Source organism: Filicampus tigris, chromosome 14, assembly GCF_054856515.1.
Source record: "Filicampus tigris isolate MCC_2025a chromosome 14, RoL_Ftig_1.0, whole genome shotgun sequence".
NCBI lineage: Eukaryota > Metazoa > Chordata > Actinopteri > Syngnathiformes > Syngnathidae > Filicampus > Filicampus tigris.
Window position 1 is genome coordinate 3,468,286 of NC_141230.1, and position 25,718 is coordinate 3,494,003.

General features: G+C 42.1%; 1 long non-coding RNA gene across 2 annotated transcripts in view; it reads right to left on the reverse strand.

Annotated features, from left to right (window-relative positions):
- Nucleotides 1-2,301: 2,301 nt before the first annotated feature.
- The window catches only part of LOC147136072 (uncharacterized), a 33,446-nt gene continuing 10,029 nt past the window's right edge, over nt 2,302-25,718 (reverse strand). The window contains exons 1-3 of one of the 2 annotated variants that reach the window (XR_015089561.1): nt 8,946-9,045; nt 6,640-6,782; nt 2,302-2,624 (exon numbers count right to left, since the gene is read on the reverse strand). This is a non-coding gene — a long non-coding RNA (uncharacterized LOC147136072). Of the gene's footprint in view, nt 2,625-6,639; nt 6,783-8,945; nt 9,046-25,718 lie in introns of those variants that run through there. The other variant, XR_015089562.1, reaches the window with a different exon arrangement.

Sequence of the window (25,718 nt, forward strand, 5' to 3'; positions counted from 1 at the left end):
CGAGCTTTTTCTTTTGCTGGTCCTTCGATTTGGAATGACCTTCTATTAAACATTAAGCAAGCCCCCTCTATTAATATATTGTTTTAACTGTCTTTGTTTTTTACATGTCAGATTTTTAGGTTATGTGCAGCACTTTGTGTGGTTGTGGTTGTTTTTAAAGTGCTCTATAAATAAAGTTGAGTTGTTTATGATATGGGAAACGATTCCATTGTGAGTCAAATGACAATATAAAGAAAAATGAAACTACAGTGGAAAAATTGAGGAAGATCATTTGTTATATTGCTTGATGAATCTGCATCATTTGCAGATTGGTTGTTTTATCAGTATTACTGCACTACTGACCTGACATTACCTAGTGACTCTTAATGGGTTTATGTCTGAAATGTACATTTTGTTGTAGTGGTTTGGTTGCTGTAGTATTACAGTTGCTCCAACTACCAGAGACAAATTCCTTGTGTGTTTTTAGCATACTCAAGAAACTTTGGTTTGTTGGTCCATCAGTTTGTTAGTGACTGGCTACGTTCTGGTTCATGAGGAACGACTAAAGACAATAGGACTGTGCCATTCTTATTTATTTTTTTTACTTTATTGTAGTGGAAGTTATTCCATCATGACACAGATGGGACAATGTGGAAAAACTTTTACTTTATTTTTTTTCTGTCAATTTCTTAGCTAGCAGGCTACTTCCTGGTTAATGAAGGATGACTAAATACAATAGACACATATATTTTTATTTTAGCAGGCAAAATTAGTCCATCATGATGTAAATGGCAAAGCAAGAAAAAAAAAATTGGGAACCCCGTTCTGTTTGTTTTTCTGTCTGTTCATTAGCTAGCAGGCTACTTCCTGGTTTATGGAGGATCACTTCAGACAATGGGACGTTTCAACATTGTGACTCAACTGGCAAGAAAATGTGCCATCTATGAGGAGACAAATGACTAATGAGAGACAGCATTTGCTTGTGTTTAATTGTTTACTGCATACAATATAAAAAATTGCTTTGTGTGTATTAGTGTCTAATCAATTGTCACAATAGATACTCATCATTGTCACAATCAACTCTTTGCTATGGGAACACTATTATTGCCAGGAAAATAAAAGAAACAATGTCACTTGAGACGGAAGCAGGGAAGCAGCAACGCCTCAGCACGCCAGCACACAAGGCGGCCCCCTCACACACACACCCAAAATCCAAACACATCCCTTCTCACGGGACAAGTGAGGTGCTCTTTAAAGTGCTGCCATGATGGGTCTGCCCTATCTAACCAGTGCAGACCCACAGATGCCCTCCCCGAGGGGACGGGCTGGAGGGGAGCAGGGCAGCGGGCCTGGAGCCTCATCTGCTCTGCCCAGAATACAAATAGGTCACACACACACACATGCGCACACGCATGCACGTACACACACACAGACACACAACCACGATGACCATGAACAAGAAGGGGTTCTGCCAGCTGAATTCCTCCATTAGCCATGATGGGAAGGGCCATCTGGTGTCAGTGTGGTGAAGCAAGCAAGTTTGTGAGTACGCACACGTTAAAGCATCACACACACACACACACCCACACACACAGCAGATTGGATTTTGTTTGAGAGATGGCGGTACTTAAGGAGTATCTATTAGCGCCACACCAAAAAGATAACATTTAACTACAATGAAAAACAAACTCGATGATTTTGGCAATCAGTTATTTTTGGAGAAAAAGTCATAATCTCAGGAGAATTTGTTTTTTTCCAAAGGAAAAGTTTAATATATGAGGAAAAAAAGTAACATTATTATGCGAAAACAAGTTTTAATCTTCAAGAAAAAAAGTTGTGGGTATTTGATAGAAACTGTCTTATTCTAAAGAGGGCAGTGGGAATTTTTATTATTATTATTATTATTATTGTAGAAAACAAGTATTTTTGAGAAAGCAGTCATCTATTCAAAACATCACAAAAACACAAAATCATAATTTTCAGGAATTTTCAGAGTTGTACTGTTATCAGACCAAACTCTTCAAAGAATGAAATATTCTATTTACTAGAATAAGCCTAAAAGGCAGAGCTGGGCATTTTACTAAAAATTGAGCGTCCGTTATTCGTTATCCGTGTCCAGTATGGGTACCCTTCCGTGTATAGGCCGGTCCGCCTCTAATTTTAAACGTCCATCCGTCTGCGAGTCCGACTAAACTTTCACTAGCGGCAGTAGTGGATGTGCAATTACACGTTGTTCAAGTAGAAAGAAAGCATGTTCCCTGCCCCCCCTTGCATTGCCCCACTATTTGAGGACTGCACAAAAGCAAGTCTTCCGAGTAAATTTGCATGCGTAAAAGTGAGTTCTTCCAATTTTTTTTATTAAAATTGAGGTTGAGATAAAAGTGACAAGAGAGAGCAATTGTTCAGAATACTCTTTTGGATTGGAGTCCATTAAGAAGCTGTGAAACCCAATGCAAATGAGCATTCACCACACATCACATTCATGTGCTTTTATGAGCAAGAAAAGCCCTTCCTGAGATGAGACGGAATGTGCAATCTCAGCACTCCAGAGTTTAGAGTCCACTCCAAACATCACAGACATTGTTTCCTACTGTACTGCACCAGCGCATTCACTCTTTGAGATGTTCACTCTGTTTTGGAAATTCCTGGAAGAGAGAAAAACTTGAGTCAAGTTAAAAATAGACATTGTTTAGCCGTGATGTCATTCCGTAAAGCTGAGCTCTGAAGTTTCCTTTTCGCTGTCTGCGCGGCCTCTACAAAGTGGATAAAGGAGAAAACGTATCATTTGTTTTGGCTTATCAAAGATTCTGGCCTGATAAAGAATCAAGGAGGGAATAAAGATATATATTTAATTGAATGTATACTTACCGTATACAACACATGCACAAAAGGACAGTTGTGCAGAGTTTGAACACAACATCAAATATTTCCCTTGGGTCATAATGAAAACTTTTGGAGAAAATAAGTTGACTGAGGAAAAAGTCGAATGTTTCTGGAAGAAGTCTAGTCAAGTCTATTCACTTTTTGTGACATTTTTGTTTGGTTGTGTGACTTGAAATTTTTCTGACTTAAAATATGTACCTTGGCTCATATGTACCTTGGCTCAATAAAGATTGGGAATCACTGCCTTATAAGATAAAAAAAAAAAACGAGAATTGCTTAAAACAAATCTAGAATTTCGTGAGAATTTGCTTCTAAGAAAATGAACAATATGAGAATAAAAGCTGTTTATCCATAAAAAAAATTATAATTTTACGACAACATCATTTTTAAGCGAGGACAAAAAGTCATATTATTTTCAATAAGAAAAACTACAGTTATTTAAGAAAAATATCTTATTCAATATAGCACGTCCGCCTCACAGTTCAGAGATCGTGGGTTCGATCCCGGCTCCGGCCTCCCTGTGTGGAGTTTGCATGTTCTCCCCGTGCCTGCGTGGGTTTTCTCCGGGTACTCCGGTTTCCTCCCACATTCCAAAAACATGCATGGTAAGTTGATTGGACTCTCTAAATTTACCCTAGGTGTGATTGTGGGTGCGGATGTTTGTCTCTGTGTGCCCTGCAATTGGCTGGCAACCAATTCAGGGTGTCCCCTGCCTACTGTCCGAAGACAGCTGGGATAGGCTCCAGCACGCCCTGCGACCCTTGTGAGGAGAAGCGGTATCAATAATGGATGGATGGATCTTATTCAATAATCTATATATATGTGGAAAAGCAGAAATTAGAGTAAAGACAATGACAAAGAAATTCTTTTTCTTTTTTTAATGTTATATAACACATTTGGGGGCGGCACGGTGGTCGACTGGTTAGCACGTCCGCCTCACAGTTCAGAGGTCGTGGGTTCGATACCGGCTCCGGCCTCCCTGTGTGGAGTTTGCATGTTCTCCCCGTGCCTGCGTGGGTTTTCTCCGGGTGCTCCGGTTTCCTCCCACATTCCAAAAACATGCATGGTAAGTTGATTGGACTCTCTAAATTGCCCCTAGGTGTGATTGCGAGTGCGGATGTTTGTCTCTGTGTGCCCTGCGATTGGCTGGCGACCAATTCAGGGCGTCCCCCGCCTACTGCCCGAAGACAGCTGGGATAGGCTCCAGCACGCCCCGCGACCCTTGTGAGGAGAAGCGGTACAGATAATGGATGGATAGATAACACATTTGGAGGGAAAAAAAAGCACATGTTCAAGAAAAAACATAATCTCATGACGAGAGTATAATTCTGTTCAGGAAAAAGAAAAGATTATTATTATTTGTTTGAGAAATTACTTGAAGAGTCATAAAATAAAATAAAAATAAAATACAAATAACACTTTTTGGAATACTATATTTGCTAAAACTGTCTGTAGGACCTGACAGAAGAATATTATAAAACCTATCTTTTGAAAAATCATCCCTTCATGCCCATTTTATACCTCTAATTTAATTTTTAATTATCATTCCTAAACTTAAAGTCATGGTGCAATAAAACTAGCCAACCAGAGACTGTAAAGACAGAAGGCGTGACCGAATAACGTGTCAGTCATTTTTCTGTGCACGCCACACACTCGTGCACTCAGTCTGCCAGACTGCAGCACACAGCGCTGTTTCGCTGATAGCTTTCTTGGGCAGATTATTGAATTCCAGTTCCAGCAATTCCAGCAACAAAAGTTAGAAGGGAAGTATTTTGACAGCGCTCGTGATGTCATTTAAATTGACCACGTGTCTTCTATCGTTAATTGATTGTACATTCCCAAAAATCCAACATCAAACCAACATTTTGTGTTTGGCAACTTCCCAACATGAATAGCCTTGGCTAAAGACTGCTTGTACACTTCATATTGTACATACAGCTGCATGTCACGTGCACGTTTGTAAGGGGATAGGAGTAGTGAAGTGAGGTGACATTCAAATCTTACTGGCAGTTTGAACATCGCAGAACAAAAAACATCTAATGCGAAAAAAGAAAAAGGGCAGATTTATATTTTGAAAAAAAAAAAGTGTTAACCAGAAAAAAGTTGGATGTTATTCTCTGAAAAAGTTTAATATTACGAGAAAAATATATATATTTTTCAACAACAAAGTTGCAATTTGATGACAAAAATGTGATTCTTCGGGGGTGGAATGTATGATTACTGGTCATCTGTCAATCACAGGGCACATAATATCGTTGCTGTTGGCGGAATTGTCATAGTGTCAAAAGGACAACTTTACAGGGGGTAAAAAAAGAAAAAAACGCCAGATTGTTTGAGTTCGAAGGCACTGCTTCGTTCAAGTTGTATTATACCTTATAAGGCTGTTCGATTTTGCCTATCAAGAAAATCCTGATTGTCTTCTTTCAAACCCAATTTTCCGATAACGATTACTATTTCCTTGTAAAATAAAAATGATGGCAAATAAAATATTTTCAATATCTTATTCAAACGTATTTTTTCTTTCTTTGAACTCAAAATGCCAGTGAATTTAACTCTAATTTAACTAACTGTTAATACACACAGAACAATACCTTGGGATTAAGAGCAGTTTATTTATACAACAGACTTCAGGTTTGTTCTTAATTAAACCAAAAATGAAAGAAGGAAGTGCATATACCAAGCATGAGAAAAGGTAAGGCCTAGATAGACCAAACCGACGTCGGAGATCCTGAAGCGTCGTGGCGTCTGAATGCGCCGTCTGATAAGTGTAGTGACCACCGTCGTAGTGTCGTAACCCGTCTGTAAGCGTCTTGTGGGCTTTTACTCATGTTGAATCGGCGTCGCGAGTCGTGACATTTGGTCACTCTTATTGGCTGTTAGCTAGCAAATCAGCACTTGGAGCACCAACGGGAAGTGATAAATGGGGATAAACAGTGAGCACGCCTTCGCTGCCTTAATCTTCTTACAAGTACAAGAGCGAGGGTTGACAATGTAAGTATTTCACAATACCGTGTCAAGAACGTGAGGGTTTACTTGGGAGTGGGAGTTCATCGTGAGTGAAGAATATAACTGAATGCATTGTTTACGTTTTCATAATCCGCCCCCGGCCAATAGCTTTCCGGTTGGATTTTTCGAACCATGAGAAATAGTTACTACCGCCGCATGCGCAGAAGGTACTTTAATGGTCAGCGTCGCTGTCTGTCGTCGCGGTGTGTTTTTCTTGCGTGACGTGCCGACAGCCGGCCGGACGCCAGAGGGAGTAAGGATCTGTCACTGTTGGCCAACGTCGGTTTGGTCTATCTAGGCCTTTAGTCAGTCAGTCAGTCTGGAAACCAAACAGTCTGTCAGCAAGTCAGTCGGCCAACCAGCTAGCTAGTCAGCTAGCCAGTCAATCAGGTGAGGTAGCTAGTCAAGCAGCCAGGCTCAAGGTGATGTGCTATTTCTCTCTGGTCTTACTTAAATATAATAATTAGTGCAAAACTGTCACTCAATAATAACAATATGCAAACACATACATGGGCCAAAGAACAATGTGCATATAGCTTACATTTTCAAATGTAGACCTATGCATTTTGCCAAAATATGAAATTGTATAAAAAGAAAAACAACATGGCATGCTTTTAGTTACTGTAATCTAGTAGCAACAATCTTGACAGGAAAACAGAGAGACAGACACACATGCACACATAGTGAGACAGACAGTAAATATTCTCACACTTACACACACGCACGCATATACTTGCATACTTTGAGTACATGATGAGATAATACACTTACCGATGTTGTTAAGCAGTTTGTGCCCAAAGCATTGTAAGTTGCGTTGCAGAGCCTTCACTATGTTGGCTCCGCTGTCGTCTAACTCTTCTTTCAAGCCATGGGCTATTTCCTCTCCCGTGTGGGTCACGAGGGAAGTAGGACATCTGCAAGCAGACACTTTCTAGTTTCCATTCATCGCTTACAAAATGCACTGTCAAGCTTAAGTACGGATGCATAGTCCGGCCGTTGTTCGTATGAAAGGGACGGCTTTCAGACGTTGAGTTACTTGCTCATGAGTTGTGTCGTGCATACGGGGCAGGACAACTTCGCTAAAGTACTTTCTTCCAGGTAGTTTGTAGCGGGAGTCCAGCACGTTTGGCAAGTAGGTAAACCCCTCCTTTTCCACAGTATAAATTGGCAACATGTCTTTTGCCATATGATACGTCACTGCATCCGTAATTCTTTCCACCTCGGCAAACGAAGTAGAATCGCCGGTAGCCATGGTTGTTGTTGTTGTTGTTTCAAACTGCGCTGCGTGGGAGGAAGCGCAAATGCAAAGGAAACTACGGTGGCTTAGATAAACCAGTAAATCGAACCTACCGATTTCAACGTTTTTAAAATCGTTTTAACCAGAAAAGTCGGTTACGGTTCAAAATTGATGTATTGAACAGCCCTAATACCTTATATTGCCATTGCACACTCACGTCAACGTATTACTCCCTAAAAAATGCATTCAAATGATAATTTAACGCTGGAAAGTACAAACACAAAGTAGGTGGCAGCCGAGTACTTCAAAGTCCGCGATCATGTGAAACCCCATCGTGCAAAAAGCCTTTGAAAACGTCTCAAAAGCGAACCTCTGCCCTAGGTTACAACACCTTCACAAAACGGCTTCTAAAAGGTTTGTTGAGTGATGCAATAAATAAAACAATGAGCCAACTAGCAGCCCCGTCTATTAAGTAGATATTACGTCCGTGACACACACGATCGCGGGTCCATCTGCAACGAAGCATCACATCGATCCATATTAAACAAACAAGCCTACTTAATCCAACGAATCTTCTATATTCACTTGTTATTGTCTAAAAAAAAACACCTAGGCGTCAAATAGAGGTGACATTTATGCCACACACCTTCCACAGTCCAGCTTCCACAGACCGAAGAAACGGAAGTAGTTTTGTCACACGTCTGCAAACGTGCACTTATCAAACGCAAGTTGCATTCAAGAGCGGCAATGTATTTGTGTTCCTATTTCTGTATTTACTATTTTCACCACCTTACCCCATTAAGGCCGAGACCTCATAACCACGTTTCAACCACTAGAGCCAGGAGCGCTGTTGCATCTTTCTACCTTTACTGCCGGGAGAGCGCATACCTCATTTTATTTTTTTAATCCAATTCTCGGTATCCTAGCCAACAAAATGCATTGGAATATACACGTGATGCTGTCGTGACTCCTCGGAGGATGTCGGTAATGTCCGCCAGTAATGGCGGATGCTATCAAAGTGAAAAAGATGACGCGCATGTGGTCTTGGAACCAGCGCAACCAGTCAAAGGTGATATGTGGTTAAGATTAATGTTGTCAAGCCATTAAAATATTTAATCGCATTTAATCACATTTTTCATAGTTTACTTGTAGTTAATCACGCATTTTATTCATTTTGAAAAATCCTTTGTTTTTTCTGTCCCATTATTTTATCGAATTTTAATACCCTAAGCATGAATGAGAGGATTGATTTCCTTATGCAAATACTTCATTAAAGGTAAAGTCAACCCAAACATATTTCTTTTCCAAGAATATGTTCAATGCTGGCCCACTAGTTGAAACACGGCATTCTTATAATTATTGCGTTTGTGGAATAAGAGATAATCCACCCGTTTTTAGCCATCACTGGGGGCGGCCATTTAGTTATTTCTGTCGACTGAAAATGACATCACAGCTGCTCATGGCTCAGGTAACGACCAATCACAGCTCACCTGTTTTCTGAAGCCAAGCTATGATATAGGAAAAATGATATTTTTACATGTTGAAATATCATCCCTATTGTCATCCACATTTGAAATTCTTTATTCCTGGTCAAAACGATTAAACGTGAGATGCTCACTGAAATTCAATGAAGGCATGAAGGTACTTCATGTTGTTAACGTGCATGGAAACTTGTGTGGTGTCCAAGGCCTCCACCTGCACAAAGTGGCGTCTGGATAAGCGTTCTGCCTTGTTTGTGTGTTACATACAAGGGAACGGACGTGCGGGGATGGAATCTTCCAATAAATCCCATCAAGAGTGAGTTGGGAACAAGGAATTGATGTGACGAGCAGACGCTTGCCTCGTTTGCTCTTTTGGAGTGCACTCCTGCACTTGCGCCCAGAGAGATAAGTCCTGCACCCTGGCCTGGAAATATCTCAGGCATCCTTGTCCCCACACCCACTCCAGTCTTATGCCTATAATCAAGGAGAGAAAAAAAAAAATCATTTGTTGCGCCGCAATCTGTCTTTTTGATTAACACCCCCATTCACCTCTCTTTCTTCCTCCTCCTCCCACTCTACGCACACATGATGATTTAAAGGGATGCCAGAAAAACACTGTGACAAGTCTAATTTGGGCCGCTTGGGAGAAAGAGAGACGGTGAGAGCGAGAGGGGGCCTAGTCGATTCTCCACAGTTGGGGCGAGAATGAAGCTGTTGCCATGGCGATTCGCTGGCAGCTCGCGTCCTCGTGTTTGGAGAGCACTGGCTGTACCCAAACGCCTGGGAGGGAAGGAGGGGAAGAGAGGTGAGGCGGCGGTGGTGGTAGGAAGGAGGTTGGGGTGGAGTATGTGTGTGTGTGTAGGGGGGGGGGCCGGGGTAACGCAAGGGCTCACAACAAAAGAGCAACAGAGAGGTGGCTTGCACAACTGTTGATGACAGGCTTGACAGCTGAGGGGGCTGACTAGGTGGGGGCGTGGTCAAACTTGCTGCACTGGTTCAGGTATCAAGTGCAATGTCATGTCCATTTGCTGCTTTCAATGTGTGTAGCCCTGCTTCATGCAACTTCTTGTATGTGTTCTCTCCTCACCTTTTTTTCAAGACCAGTCCTGTATTCAAAGAGAAAACATTACGGGAAAAAGGTTTTTAATATTACGAAAGAAAAAAATGTAAACCTGTGGGACAAAAATCAGATATACGTCAATCCTCAGTATCTCTTGTGCTCATTAGGGTCAAAGGTGTGCTGCAGCCTATCCCGGTTAACTAAACTAGTCGGCAGCCAAATATGGATATCTTTTTCTTTGATATGGTAAAGGTCAGCGTAAAAGGGCTAATGAGTGGTTAGTGCATCCACCTCACAGTTCTCAGTTTGGGGTTCGAAGTCTTCCTGTGTGGAGTTTGCATGCCCTCCTTGTGCTTGGGTCAGACTTTTCTCCACATTCCAAAAACATGCATGTTAGGCTAATTGAAGGCTCTAAATTGTCACGTTTATTTTCAATAAAAGGAGTCAGAACCTTCCAAAAAAAGGTCTGGGTTATTTTAGAAAAAAAAATTGATTGATTCAACAAAAAAGTATTAAGTTACTCATACCAAGATGAAATGACAATATTGTGAAAAGTGTTGTTTTTTTTAAAATGCAGTACAATGAAAAGTTTAATATTACGAACAAAAATATTTTAAGAAAAAAAGTCACAATTGTTTGAGAAAGAAGCTAAACTTGTTAAAAGAAAAATAGTAATACAGTGTTATGCATTAAAAAGTTATTGTTTCAAGAAAAGCATAAAAAAATTCTGAAAGAAAACACTTAATTACAGCAAAGGTTTTTGAGATTATGAGATATAGTCGTACTTTTTTAGAGAAAATGTCGTAAAGTTTAACATGTTGAGGAAGTGTGTTTGTGTCAGACCCAATTATAATATCTTCTCACCTTCTTATCTTGAAGACCCCTTTAATCTCAGTGTACTTTTTCATTCCTGTTCTTAAAGTGGAAGTCAACCCAAACATATTTTTTTCAAGAATATGTTCCCAGCAGGCCCACTAGTTGAAACACGGCATTCTGACTAATTTTGCGTTTGTGGAATATGAGTTAAGCAGCAAAATGCACTCATTTTTAGCCATCACGGGGGCGGCCATTTTGTCTTCTGTCGACTGAAAATTACATCACAACTACTCACAACGACCAATCACGGCTGACCTGTTTTCTGAATCTGATTGGTCGTTGCGAGCAGTTGTGCACTTCAACATATCAAAAGGATTAACCTCTCCGTGGCTGATTTATGAGAATGAGGAAATGTGGAGGTGAGCATGAACTACATAGATTTATGTTGGGACGAGCGTACACTGCTTCTTTGCTTGAAAAAAAAAAAAAAAAAACACTACTTCTTTCTACACCAGTCAGGATATTTACAGAGACTGAAGTGGAAATAAGACTTGCACATTTATTTGGATGAGGAATGGGCCCAGTTTTTCGACTGACAACACGCCGTCCAATTTGGAAAGTAAACAGCCGAAAAGATACATTCCAATGCGGCCACACTCGGTTGTGGAATCAGCCTCGCTGGAACTTTTTGTTCACTCAAAATTGACGCTTGTTCGATGAGGGCTTATCTCACTCTCTGGCGTCTCTGTCTGACAACGCACGCGACTGCTTGGGAGGCAACCCCGCGACATGAAGATCGACGCAGGCTTGACGCAGAGTAAGGAGCTAATGTTGTTGTGCTAAGACCTTCTGTTTTAACGACCTGAAGCTAGTTGTTAGCCATTAGCCGTCCCATTATCCTACCTTTAGCCGGGGAGGGAAGAGGGGGGCGTAAAGCTCCAATCTGCTTGCTGCTGCTGCAAGCCGCCGTCTGCCTCCCGAGAGTTGACACGAGTTTAGCGTCGCTAAATGTCCGAAATATAACCAGTCGAGGTTCGTGTGCGCATTCATGCTCTTCTGAAAGTGGAGGAGCAATCGCCACGGTATTTTTGATTTTGTGGAGGTGATCATGATGAGATCACATTTTATGTCAATAAATCCAAACTATTGTGCAGAGCACTTTTATATTTTCACAGGTTGAAATGGACAAGAGTAGCAATGTGCATTTGCATTTTGGTGGCGATCGGTCGCCGTTTTAGACAACAGAACTGACAAAGCGAGCAATATTACCACGCTTGGCTCCCTTCCGTGACGTGACAGCTGAGACCAAAAATATAACATAAGCCACGCCCCAAAAAGGGGTGGGGCAATTTGTCGTAAATCTAATCACAAAAACAGACCTTAAATCAGAGTGTTTTGGGGGCGGCATATTTTTACATGCAAACCTATTATATAAGTGCCAATGTTAAGCTCAGTGTCCCTTTAACAAACTCACCCCGGCCCTCCATCAGAGAAGGGAAAAGTCATGTGGCCCTCACAGGAAAATAGTTTGGGGACCCCTGGTTTCATTCATGTCACAAAATAACTAGTACAAACACATTTTAAAACGTCATGTATTGAACAAGTTTCTACATTCAAGTCAACACAAACATTTTTTTACAAGAAATGTGTTCTATGCAGGCCCACTAGTTGAAACACGGCATTCTGATTAATATTACATTTGTGGAATATGAGTTAACACTAGGAGTATGAGAGCAGTCATTTTGACTGTTTTCAAAATTTCATGTGTTATTACTCTGCGTATTATAGGTATAAGACGCTACTGGCCTCTTGACGTTTCCTAATTCTGTGTATAATTTCATTCCCATGGTGCAATTTTATGGTATTAAACAATATAAAAATAGTTATGAGCCAATACTCCTTTAACTATGGCATCCCAGTCAATTTGGCGGCACTACTTTATCTTATGCATGTGGTGCTGGGACAGCGCAGCCGGGTTTCTATAGCAACCAGTGGTTGTATTGAGAAACTCTGCTGGTCATTATGATCTCTATATACTGTATACTAGGGGTGTAACGGTACACGTGGGTGTATTAATACATTTTGGTATGGCATGTTTGGTTCGGTCCACCTTGCGTACCATATCTGATCTGTTTTTATTATTAGCACGATCTTACGTACAGATGCTATTGACTGTTGCTCTCGGGAGAGGAGGGTGGCGGCACAAAAGAGAGAGCCAGAAAAGAGCCAGAGCTAGAAGCCAGACCCCGTACACTGCGGTTTCCTGTTTGGGAACATTCTGGTTTTCCTGTTCCCCATCAGGGAAAGGTGCGTGGATACGTCCGAAAGTTGTGTGCCGACATTGCTACATGAGATTGGCGGCTATGTTGCAGCTAGTACGTCTAACATGTACGGCATCATCCGACTGTGAATGTTTCTTAGATGAGGAAGCAAGCAGTCTTTTTCGCCAAAAACGTCAAACTTAAATAGTGAGATTTATCATATTGTAGCGTCTTCCAGGAACACGCCGCCAGACGTAGTTAAATTATCACGTTTTTAGTAATCCAAGTACAACTGTTGCGCTCTTCTTTCTCCGCTGATCCACTCGGTTGCTGTACGATGCATTCATGAACCTCGGAAACATCACAACGCAACAAACCAATTTGTTAACAATATGCTGTTGAACATTCAAAGATTTCAATGCCTAAAAAATGTATACAATTTCATAAAGACTTTTTTAAAGTTACTGTATTTTTTCATTATAAAAAGAGTTTTAATATAGTACGTATTTTTTAATCAAAACAAGTGTATATATGTACTGTAATGACAACTTGTCTTTAACTTGAATACTTAGATGTGTCATAGGCTGTTGCTGCAGAGTGTTTAAAGATTTCAATGTCTTAATAATTTACAAAATTTATGAGATCTTTATTGTTAATGTACCGTATTTTTTATTCTGGTGTAATTTCTTAGAATATCAGCTGAATGGTTCGCTTTTATTTATTTATTTCTAAAAAATGTACAATTTACTTGTCATCTTTTCAAAATAAACATATTTAAAAAAAAATCTGTACCAAAAATATACCGAACCAAAGTTTCCCACAAACCCAACCGAGCCGAAATGTGATTTAGCGTACCGTTACACCCCTACTGTATACTGTATGTATATATATATATCCATCCATTATCTGTACCGCTTCTCCTCACAAGGGTCGCGGAGCGTGCTGGAGCCTATCCCAGCTGTCTTTGGGCAGTAGGCGGGGGACACCCTGAATTGGTTGCCAGCCAATCGCAGGGCACACAGAGACAAACATCCGCACTCACAATCACACCTAGGGGCAATTTAGAGTATCCAATCAACTTACCATGCATGTTTTTGGAATGTGGGAGGAAACCGGAGTACCCGGAGAAAACCCACGCAGGCACGGGGAGAACATGCAAACTCCACACAGGGAGGCCGGAGCCGGGATCGAACCCACGACCTCTGAACTGTGAGGCGGACGTGCTAACCAGTCGACCACCGTGCCGCCTATATATATATATATATATATATATATATATATATATATATATATATATATATATATATATACATATATATATATATATATATATATATATATATATATATATATATATATATATATATATATATACATATATTAGTGCTGTCAAGTGATACACTTTTTTAAACTAATTAATCGCAAAATTTTCCATAATTTATCGTGATCAATCATATTTTTCAACTATAAGTTTTTATGAAGCTTGGAACCGATATTTACTTGAGTAAAATCTTGTAATTAATGTGAAAAAATAAAAGTATATTTCGATTCAAAAACGGCTCTAATACCTTTCTTTGGTCTTTGAACACGATTCTTTTCCTGTAGAATTCGACAGTTGAACGATACACCAAAGACGTAGAACTAATATGGTATTTGAATTTGGCTTTGCAAAGTGTGTAAATTATTTTGGATTTCTCTAATTAGCAGGCAAGCAACTTTTTAAAGTAATGTATTACTATTTATTTTAAATTGAATAATTAATCTCCATGTGTTTAAAAAATACATGTAAAAAAGTCCCCCTGGCAAGGTGGAGGAAGAGCCGTGTTGCGTGTGATAAAATAGGCTGTTCGGTGTGATAGACATGATGTTGTGAGTAGTGCATGCCAGACAGTCGAAATAAATAAAAAAATGAGCTTATGTGGGGCTTGTTGACATAATGCACCAATGGAAAAAAAAGAATTCCGGGTTGCGCTCGGGACGGAGTTGTTTTGTGTGCCGTACTTCCCATTTACTTCCTCTTTCGAAGTGAAGTGCAGTAAAGCCATTTGTGGCACGCGACTCCTTTCCTTCGGCTCCAAACCAGCAGTATTTTATTACAGCTGACCTGCAATCAGCGCGAGAGCCGCACGGGACAATATAAGTGCTCCGGCAACTGTTTCCCATTCTTTAGTATGACAATTTGCATTAAAAGATATACAATTGTAATAAATAAAATACCTTTATTAGATAGCCGACTTGAGCAGCAAGTAATAATAATTTTAGTCGATGACGTCATTGTCAGAGCGCAAGCCGTCAAAATGACTACTACTTCTAATAGTTTCACAATCCTGGTAGTCCTAGTAGCAGCAAAATCCACCCGTTTTTAGCCAACTCATGGGCGGCCATTTTGTCACTTCTGTCGACTGCAAATGACATCACGGTTACTCAGGGCTCAGTTAACGACCAATCACAGCTCATATGTTTTCTGAAGCTGAGCCATGATAGGTCGTTACCTGAGCCCTGAGCAACTCCGATGTCATTTTCAGTCGACATTGTGTCAAAATGGCCGCCCCCTGAGATGGACAAAAACAGGTGGATTTTACTGCTTAACTCATATATAACAAACGCAATATTAAAGAGAATGCCATGTTTCGACTAGTTGGCCTGCATAGAACATATTCTGGTAAAGATTTATTTTGTGTTGACTTTCCGTTTAAATTTACTTCCCAATGAAGATTCAAGCTACAAAGTTGAATATGAATAGTTTGATTAGAATTCTAAATTGTGTGATTTTTAGTGGTATTGACTTAATTTGAGCCGTTGCTCGCTGATCAGCGATCTCACAAAGTATGCACGTACCTTTTGTGGCATCATGCATTAGGAAGGTAAACTGTGATTTCTGAAATTTTGGACCAAAACTTTTATTCAAGCTGAATTCTACAGTTTCCATGTCATTTTACATTACTGGACAAGACACTTGGAGGCCTTATGAGGTACAATGGTATCTTTTATGACATCATGTATACCACGGTTCAAACTGTGAGGTTTAGTAGGAAATGCTTTTGTTCAAATTCCGAGTGTGTGCAATTTTAGTGGCAGATTTGTCAAAAATTACTGAATTGTGCAATCTCAGGGAGTACATTAGACATAATCCACCAATCAGTACTTTGACTATCATTTCCTTCCTCATCTGTAGTGGTCGCTTCTACTGTATGTGCTGGACATTGATTGGCCAGCGGCCAGCCAATCACATACTAGTAGCATTTCAAAGAAATTCACAACAAACTTGGAGGCATTTCCATACACGTGTCAGTGCACGTTTCGGCAGGTCGGAGAGCGAAAGCCGGCTTTTGATGCGCTGTAATCGCGGTTGTCCTGCTGGCACGTCCCTTTCACCACCCCCGCCCCGCCCCCCACCCCCAGCGGGAGGCTGACCTTGGCAGGGCCTGACAGAGAGACGGCCCGCGGGGAACTGTCGAGTTCCGCGCCAGCCCACTCGGTCTGTGCAGGTGTACTGACGCCTGGACAAACACAAATGCACAGCGCCCACCCACTCACACAGGCACGCACACACATATACACACACATGCAAATCCACTGGACCGGGGGAGACACCCTTGGCTAGCAGATGTGCTAACGCTCTATTTCTCTGCATTCTTCTTGCACTGTCGTCTTCTCTCTATTTCACAGTTATGTGACTATTTATTTTTCCATTTTCGTTTTTTTTTTGTATTGCACACACACGCACGCCCTCACTTGCACAATCACACACACTAGAGCTGGGCTAGAGGAATCCCATCTGTTGGTTATACAGCACAACATTTGTGAATTAAGAAAAAATATCAAATATCTCAATGACATTTTTCCTCACAGAGTCAATGCCATTCAAAAGAGATTCCACAGTTCAATTTGAGTTAACCCTATTAAATCGTACATACGGCATATATGCTATATAAACAATTGGTGGATACCCAGTGGGATACACATATTGTACAGTAGTAAACCACACTGTGAGTAATGCTCAGTTGTTGTTTTATGCACGTTCATGCCATAGGTCACATTACTACAAAACACGCCTACATGCCTACACGCCAACACCAAACCAAACATTTTTTTTTTCAAGAATATGTTCTATGCAGACCCAATAGTTGAATAGGCATTCTGATAAATATTGCGTTTGTGGAATAAGAGTTAATCCACACATTTTTAGCCATTGCCGGGAGCAGCCATTTTGTCACTTCTGTCGACTGAACATGACATCACAGTTGCTCAGGGCTCAGGTAACAATCACATGTTTTTAAAATGTAGCTGCTCTTGGTTTAATGTATAACAAAATAGATGAACACACACCCCAAAAAATTACATGCATTCCATCCAAAGATAATGTTAATTGTTTGGATTGATGCGCTGTTGTTTGGATTGTTAGTATTACTCTACCTCATACCTTTTTCGTATAATTGATAGTCGTAACTTGCGTAGCAATGGACACCCAAACTGCGGTATTCTTGCTGCTGCTGATTGCTATTTTTTGCGCGATCGTGTCCGGCGACTTGGCTCGGAGCCGAGCCCCCATTGTTTACAGCCGGAATCAGCTGTTAGCACTCCGTGCTAACCATGCGCCGGCTCCCGGGGCGAGACCCGATATCCCCCGTGAGCTGAGGAGGAAGAGACGGGGATCTCGTGCGGGGGTTAAACGCCGGGAAAGGAGGAGACGATACCATCCCGTCCTCCCGTCTGTTATCATGGGGAATGTTAGATCGCTCCCCAACAAGATGGACGAGCTAGCGGCGCTTACCCGGCACGAGAGGGACTTCCGGGAGGCTAGCCTGATGCTATTCACGGAGTCGTGGCTAACAACGCTAACGCCGAACGCGGTCGTAGAATTGGACGGCTTCCAAATCATACGCGCGGACAGGACGCTGGAGAGTGGAAAGAGGAAAGGAGGAGGGCTGGCTGTGTTTGTGAACGATAGATGGTGTAATCCTGGGCACATCACGATTAAGGAGCAGCTTTGCAGCAGGGATATTGAGCTGCTAGCTGTTGGCATGAGGCCATTCTACATCCCGCGAGAGTTTAGTCACGTGATCGCGGTGACCGTCTACGTCCCACCAGCTGCCAGCTGCGACACAGCCTGTGATGTCTTGACTGCAGCAGTGAGCAGGCTACAAACACAGCACCCAAATGCCCTGGTACTCATCTCTGGTGACTTCAATCATGCCTCCCCTTCCTCCTCTCTGCCTTCATTCACACAGTATGTCACCTGCCACACCAGAGACAATAAAACACTGGACCTTTTCTATGCCAACACCAAGGAGGCATACACATCACTGCCCCTCCCCCCGCTGGGCAAAGCTGATCACAACCTGGTGGCTCTCCAGTCTGTGTACAAACCTCTGGTCCGCAGGCAGCCAGCTGTGACCCGCACGGTTCAGAGATGGTCTGGAGAGGCCGAGGAGGCCTTAAAGGACTGCTTCAGCACAACTGTGTGGGAAGTATTCAGCGATGCTCATGGGGAAGACATTAGTAGTCTAACGGACACTGTTACAGACTATATAAATTTCTGCATGGAGAACACCATACCCACCAGGACAGTAAGGTGTTTCTCCAACAACAAACCCTGGATCACACCAGACATAAAAGCTCTCCTGAAGGAGAAGAGGAGGGCTTTTGCGTCAGGCAACATAGAGGAGCGGAGGACTGTGCAGCGCCAGCTGAGGAGGAGGATCAGAGAGGGGAAAAGGTCCTACAGGAAGAGGATGGAGGAGCAGCTGCTGCAGAATAACGCCAGGGGAGTCTGGAGGGGCCTGAAGACCATCTCAGGCCACGGACAACCCAAGACCCGGACTGAGGGGGACCTGCAGTGGGCAAATGAGCTGAATCTCTTTTTCAATAGGTTCGATCAGATGCCTGCCTCCACTCAGTCTCTCCTGCTGCAGTCTCCACCTACTCCTCCTGCTGGGCGTGTCACCCCCTCCCCTCTTTTCTCCACAGACTCCAGCTCCCAGCTACACCAGATAGCCACCACTCCTTCCTGTCCAGCCTTGGCCTTCACAACATCTCAGGTGAGGAACCAGCTGAAGAAGATGAAGGCGAGGAAGGCAGCGGGTCCAGATGGCATCAGCCCCCAGCTCCTCAAATCCTGCGCAGACCAGCTGTGTGGAATTGTCCAGCACATGTTCAACCTGAGCCTGAAGCTGGGCAGGGTCCCCCAGCTATGGAAAACATCCTGCCTGGTCCCGGTGCCAAAGACCCCCCACCCGAAGGAGCTCAACAGCTTCAGACCGGTGGCGCTGACGTCTCACCTGATGAAGACCCTGGAGAGACTGGTCCTTGTCCACCTGCGCCCCCTGGTGAGCTCCTCAATGGACCCACTCCAGTTCGCATACCAGCCTGGCATCAGTGTGGATGATGCCATCATCTACCTCCTCCACACTTCACTCTCCCACCTGGAGAAGGCGGGGAGCACTGTGAGGATCATGTTCTTTGATTTCTCCAGTGCTTTCAACACCATCCAGCCCACCCTACTGGGAGACAAGCTGGAGCGGGCGGGGGTGGCGCACCACCTCACCACATGGATCCAGGACTACCTCACAAACCGGCCACAGTATGTGAGAACACAGGACTGTGTGTCTGACGTGCTCCTCTGCAGCACGGGGGCCCCACAGGGAACTGTCTTGGCTCCCTTCCTGTTCACCCTCTACACCTCGGACTTCAACTACAACACCCCTACCTGTCACCTGCAGAAGTTCTCTGACGACTCTGCGATTGTCGGCCTCATCACAGGCGGAGATGATCGGGAGTACAGAGAACTTACTCAGGGTTTTGTGGATTGGTGCCAGCAGAACCGCCTCCTGATCAATGCGGGGAAATCCAAAGAAATGGTGGTGGATTTCGGTAGGCGCCAGCACTCTTCACCTGCACCAGTGAATATCCGGGGAACAGATGTTGAGAGAGTCTCAACTTACAAGTACCTGGGTGTTCATCTGAACAATAAACTGGACTGGTGCGACAACACAGACGCCCTCTATAGGAAGAGTCAGAGCAGACTCTTCCTACTCAGGAGACTGAGGTCTTTTGGGGTTCAGGGGACACTCCTCAGGAACTTTTATGACTCGGTGGTTGCATCGGTCATCTTCCAGGGAGTGGTCACCTGGGCAGGCGGCGTCTCGGCCCGGGACAAGAAGCGGCTGGACAAACTGGTCAAGAGGGCCGGCTCTGTCCTGGGCTGCTCCCTGGACTCTGTGGACTCGGTGGGGGACAGGAGGATGTTGGCCAAGCTGTCATCAATGCTGGGCAACCCGGACCACCCCCTCCAGGGCACCCTAACAGCACTCCATAGCACCTTCAGTGACAGACTGTTACACCCTCGCTGTGCAAAGGAGAGATTCCGCCGTTCCTTCTTGCCTGCTGCTGTCAGACTCTTTAACAAGAACATTGTGTAGTCTCTACAAACTGGCGGTCATTAGTGCAATTGTGCAGTCCTGCACCTGAGCTCGTATCGTGCAATACCCAATATTCCCCACTACTGTAATACCGTGCAATACTCAACATTCCCCACTACTGTTAGTCTAGTTTTATTTTTATCCAATGCTGTTCCTTACATTTCACTACAGCACTGCAGCACTGTCACTTAGAGTATTTTTTCCTCTGTACTATGTACAGGCCGAAATGAGTGTTCCTCATATTTTTTATGTAGATGTAGGTTGGTGTGTATACACATGTGTATATACACATGTTACTGCGTATATCTACATAGGTTTGATTCTAAATGTTTGCCGTCAATGTTATACATTAATGGCCACATTATGCCGCCGCCCCTGTGTGACCTATATCTTTGCTACTGTAACAACGAAAATTTCCCCACTGTGGGATCAATAAAGGCATTCTTATCTTATCTTATCTTATTTTTTGTCACAGATTATGTCAAGGACAGGACCTCGATGTAAGTAGTGCTAATGTCAATTTAGCCTGTTGCTGTTTTTGTGCCTTAGTTGTGAACTCTGCAGTACAGTATATATTTCTTAGTCTCCACTTGGCTGCAGCGCTTTGTGAAGTTGCTGCGCTCAGTCTCCTCTTGGGTAAAATTTATCCATGTACATTTGAGGAATGATGGCTAGAAATGATGGAAATACACAATAATGCTCACCTTATCTTAGGCTGTTACTGTTCCCTACACCTGGGCCCTGTTCTATTAAACGCCACAGTCTCCACTTTGCTGTAGCGCTCTGTTTTCTTGCAGCCCTCAGTCTTCTTTGGATCAAAATTCATCTTACAATTGCCTTAGCATTGTTGCAGAAAAATATAACAATCTTACCACAGCCTTTCCAGTTGTCCACCATCTTTGTGACGTGGTTAGCAACAGGGCTTCTCATTATTTTTCTGGTGTATGCTTTAAAAACAGTCAGTTTTATATACAAAATGGGGCTCCCACAAGAATTCAGTTAATATAAAAGGTGCGTGTGTGAAAAGTAAGACACAATGTTAATGTTAAGTAATTTTTGTGTGATTCTGCTTTGAAATCACTAATCAGTGATCTGGGCCCCGAATACATTAAAGAAATGCTAATTGAATAAAAAACCCTGTAGTGCTCTTAGATCTGCAAACTCAGGTCAATTAATGGAACCTAGGTTTCAAAGCAAACATGGTGACACAGCATTTAGCTGTTATGCTCCACGCAATTGGAATAAATTGCCAACAGAAGTTAATTCAGTCATTCCCAAAGATAAATTAAAAACTGTTTTTTTTTTTTACACATTCCTTTGATTAAGGTCTTTTGATCACTTTAAAAATCAATTTTACAAATGCATGTTTTCGCATACAGAGGTAAGTGTTTGCAAAACAGTTGTAAGCATTTGTGAACTGTCGTAAGACGTGTCGCCAAATTTCTTTTTGATTCGCAAATGCTCGAGGTCACGTGACCATGGTTGCCGTGGTTCAGATGTATGTCATCCTATTCGTGCATGGCATTCACAAAGATTTGCCGCTCAGTGAGATTGCAGCACCCATTCTCCACATGCCAGGGCAAACAAAGCACAAAGAAGAAAGCAATGAGGAGTACTAGTGGTGTAACGGTACTCTAAATCACATTTCGGTTCGGTATATTTTCTGTACAAAAAAACGGATATTTTTTTTTTAATATGTTTGTTTTTAAAAGATCACAAGTAAACGGTACTTTTTTTTTTTAGAAAAAATAAATAAAAGAGAACCATTCGGGTGATATTCTGAGAAACTACACCAGAATAAAAATACACTAACAATAAAGATTTCTTAATTTTGTAAATTATTAAGACACTGAAATCTTTAAACACTCAGCAGCAACAGCCTATGACACATCTAAGTATTAGTTAGACAAGTTGTCATTACAGTACATATGTACACTTTTTGTGGTGAAAAAAACGCAATAACAGTTACAATTATTGCAAACTATATTAAAACTCTATAATGAAAAAATACAGTAACATTAAAAAGCCTTTATGAAATTATATACCGGTACACTTTTTAGGTATTGAAATCTTTGAATTTTCAACACCGTAATGTAACGAATTGGGGTATCTGTGTTGTGGTCGGATTTGTGTTTTTCTGAGTTGTGATGTTTCCGAGGTTCATGAATGCATCGTACGGCGAGCGTAGAGGAGAACGAAGAAGAGGGACAGCAGTTGTACATTTGAAAGAAACTATTGTTGTACTGTGTTGGCTGCGGTCCACAGTAGCCGGTGGGATTAATAAAAATGTGATCATTAAATTACACCTGACGGCGTGTTCCTGGAAGACGCTACAATATGATAAATCTCGCTATTTAAGTTAGACTTTTTTGGCTAAAAAGACTGCTTGCTTCCTCGTCTAAGAAACATTCACAGTCGGATGATGCCGTTTTAAGTGCATTATTATGTTCGACGTGTTACCTGCAACATAGCCGCCGATCTCATGTAGCAATGTCGGCACACAACTTTCGGACTTATCCACGTACCTTTCTCCATCGGCGATTTTAACAGGAAAGCCAGAATGTTCCCAAACAGGAGACCGCAGTGTACAGGGGACCTTCGAGCTCTGGCTTGTTTGCGTATGCCATAATAATGCCATTTATCCACGCATATATGATTTATCATGGCTTCTGTCGTACTGGCTCCTCTTTTGTGCCGCCACTCTCCCGTGTGCAAGGGTCAATAGCGCCCGTGCGTATAATAAAAACTCAGAAACGGTACGCAAGGTGGTCCGAACCGAACATGCCATACCGATGTGTTTTTATCTTCGGAGTAACAAAATAAAAAATAAAATAAAGTACATCACTGCTACTTTTGCGAGGCAGCTCGTACATTACTTTCGTTTGCGTTTCTCCTGCCAAACTGGAAACAATTTTCTGGTTGACTCGGGCTGCAAGATTGTATGAACTGTACATAATTTGAAGAAAAACGGAGAGGATCATATGATTGGTATGATGTCTCCAGCTGACTCTATTTTAGAGTGGCAAGGTATGAATGTGTGTGCCCCTGTCAGAAAACACAGGCCCGTATTCCACTTGACACGTCTATCTATTGTGGTCTGCAACAACACAGACAAAGATTAACCTAGCAACATCATCCAATGCATAGTCCATTAGTTAACAATATGCCTAAACATTACAATTCATTGTATTAAGCAATTAAACAGCCAAACAATACACATTCACACGTTTCATCACTAGAATAGTTAGCATACTAGCCAAAATAACTAACTAGTGTTCATCAACGTGACATCACTCACGAGAACATTTCCAAGCTATTATGTACAGCAGTTACCTGACACGAACCTGAGTGATTAAACTCACCTTTTACATTTACACACAACAACAAACGTGGTGAAACACGGGCAATCTGCAACTACTGAGTTTGCTGGCACGAACAAACTACTAGCTGTGTGAAGGGAGAAAAAAAGAAACAAAATGTCACTCGTTATCAACACTTAGCGCTCGAGGAGCATTCAATGCCTGCTCACAGTGTGGGACATCTCCGCACTACATCGAAACGCAATGAATTTATCAAATGCCAACAATTACTAATAACAAAACAACGTGAGATTTCTAACATGAAGTATTTCTTAATAAAGTGTGCTTTACTCCAAATAACTTTTCACCACAATCCTATTCTGAAGGCCACGAAAAGTGACGTGAAGTCTTCAGTCGGCACGTAGACGACTGAAGGACAATCCTCGCAAAAGTAGCGGTAATGTTCGTTATAACAACAGCCAGGGGGTGCCAAACATAGATGCAAGATGTTATCTGTGTTGTGGTCGAATTTGTGTCCTGCCAAGTTGTTTTGTTTCCGAAGTTAATAAATACATCATGCGGCTGGATGGGAGGGCATGCGAACGAGAGTAGCGGAGGACGAATAGGAGAGGCATTGCTCTTTTTTGACTGAACGGTTGTCGTACTGTATTGGCGTCGGCTGCGGCCCACAGTAGCCGGTTGGACTAATAAAAACATGATAATTCAAAAAAGCAAACATTTTGCAATAAAATGCAAATGCAATAGTATTGCGTTATTACACAATCTTAAATATTCTCGTGATGTCCCCTGGCCTGCTCGGGACCTCATGATAATCATGATCATCATCATCATCATCACATCACGACGGTCTTGTATTGGCAGCTAAATGCTATCTTGGTTAAACAGTCGTGAACAATTCAATCCACTCATGATACTCCCAGCCGGTACGTGGATGTGCACAGGAAATTAGCAAGCTCGTGAGCTTTAAATAATTTTTATGAGTTCACGGACGCTTTGCGTCCGGGGGCGGACTAACGGAATGTAAGGAGGAAGCACTTTAAAAGGATGAGGACAGACGGGGACCGAGGACGATTATTTTTATGAACAAGGACGGAAGGGTACCCAGGTCGCGGACAGAGGACGGACCAGCAAAAAAGGATAAAGTGTCCATCTCTGATAATTAGTAATAACATTATTCAACATTAAATTGGAGTTTTCAACCACTCATATATTGTGATGAAAAGCATATCTCATGTCCCTCTCCACTTGACCATAATATTATAAGACAACAAAGAATGAAGTCAGGATTTATGAACAATTATGATTATTACCAATTTTCCCATTTACTTACATTGATTTCTGGACAAGCCAACTTGGACCAATTCCCAATTTGTGGCAGGTAATCCTTGACCAGTTTTTAGAAACTAGGGCTAATTTTAATTTGAAATCAATATTCAATTATATGCTCTATCTCAATAAAAGATGGTTTGATTTTTTTTTTGTCCTCACATACTTACATTATGTAAAGTGTAATGATCTCTGGACAGTTGTGATACTGGTTTGGCTGCCGTGTGCATGTCTGATGTTGCTCGCCATGGTCCAAGCCAGGAATGCTCAGGGAGTTTGTGTGAACGCTCCGACACAAAGAAAATTAGAGGGAACACTGGTTTGGTCCAGACGGTAGGTTAACCTGCTACTCCAGGAGTTGGTAAACAGTTCCAAAGATTTACAAACAATTGCAAAGGAATTACAAATACTTGCTCGTCTTTGCCATACTGTCCCAAATGGCCGCTAACATTTGCATCTGTATCGCAAACACCATGCCAAACTTTTGCACGTTGTCTCTAAACATTGCAAAAAGTTGCTAAATGTCGCAAATGATAGAAGACCAGCTGATTTTCATCCGAAAAATTGACAAATCCAACATTTGTTACCTTTGCAAGCAATCGCCGCTCACTCAGATACCACCTAACCTTTTTGCAGTTCTGTATTGTGCTTCCACAATCTCCACTTGCACTGCCCTAAGTCTCCTCTTGGATGAAGTTTGTTCCAATAAATAAATAGAGCGACCCAATCTCCTCCACAGTTTTTTTAGCATATCTGGTTGTGACTGATGCATTCAGTGATGTATTTTTGGTCGTTTTGAAGTGAAAAACCAAAGGGGCTAAACTGAGCCAAGCTGGTACTGTACAGAGGAAAACCGGCAGAAATAGTACGTTTAGGATGGAAAACAACACATCCTACTGGAGTAGTAATATTTTCTTATATACAATAC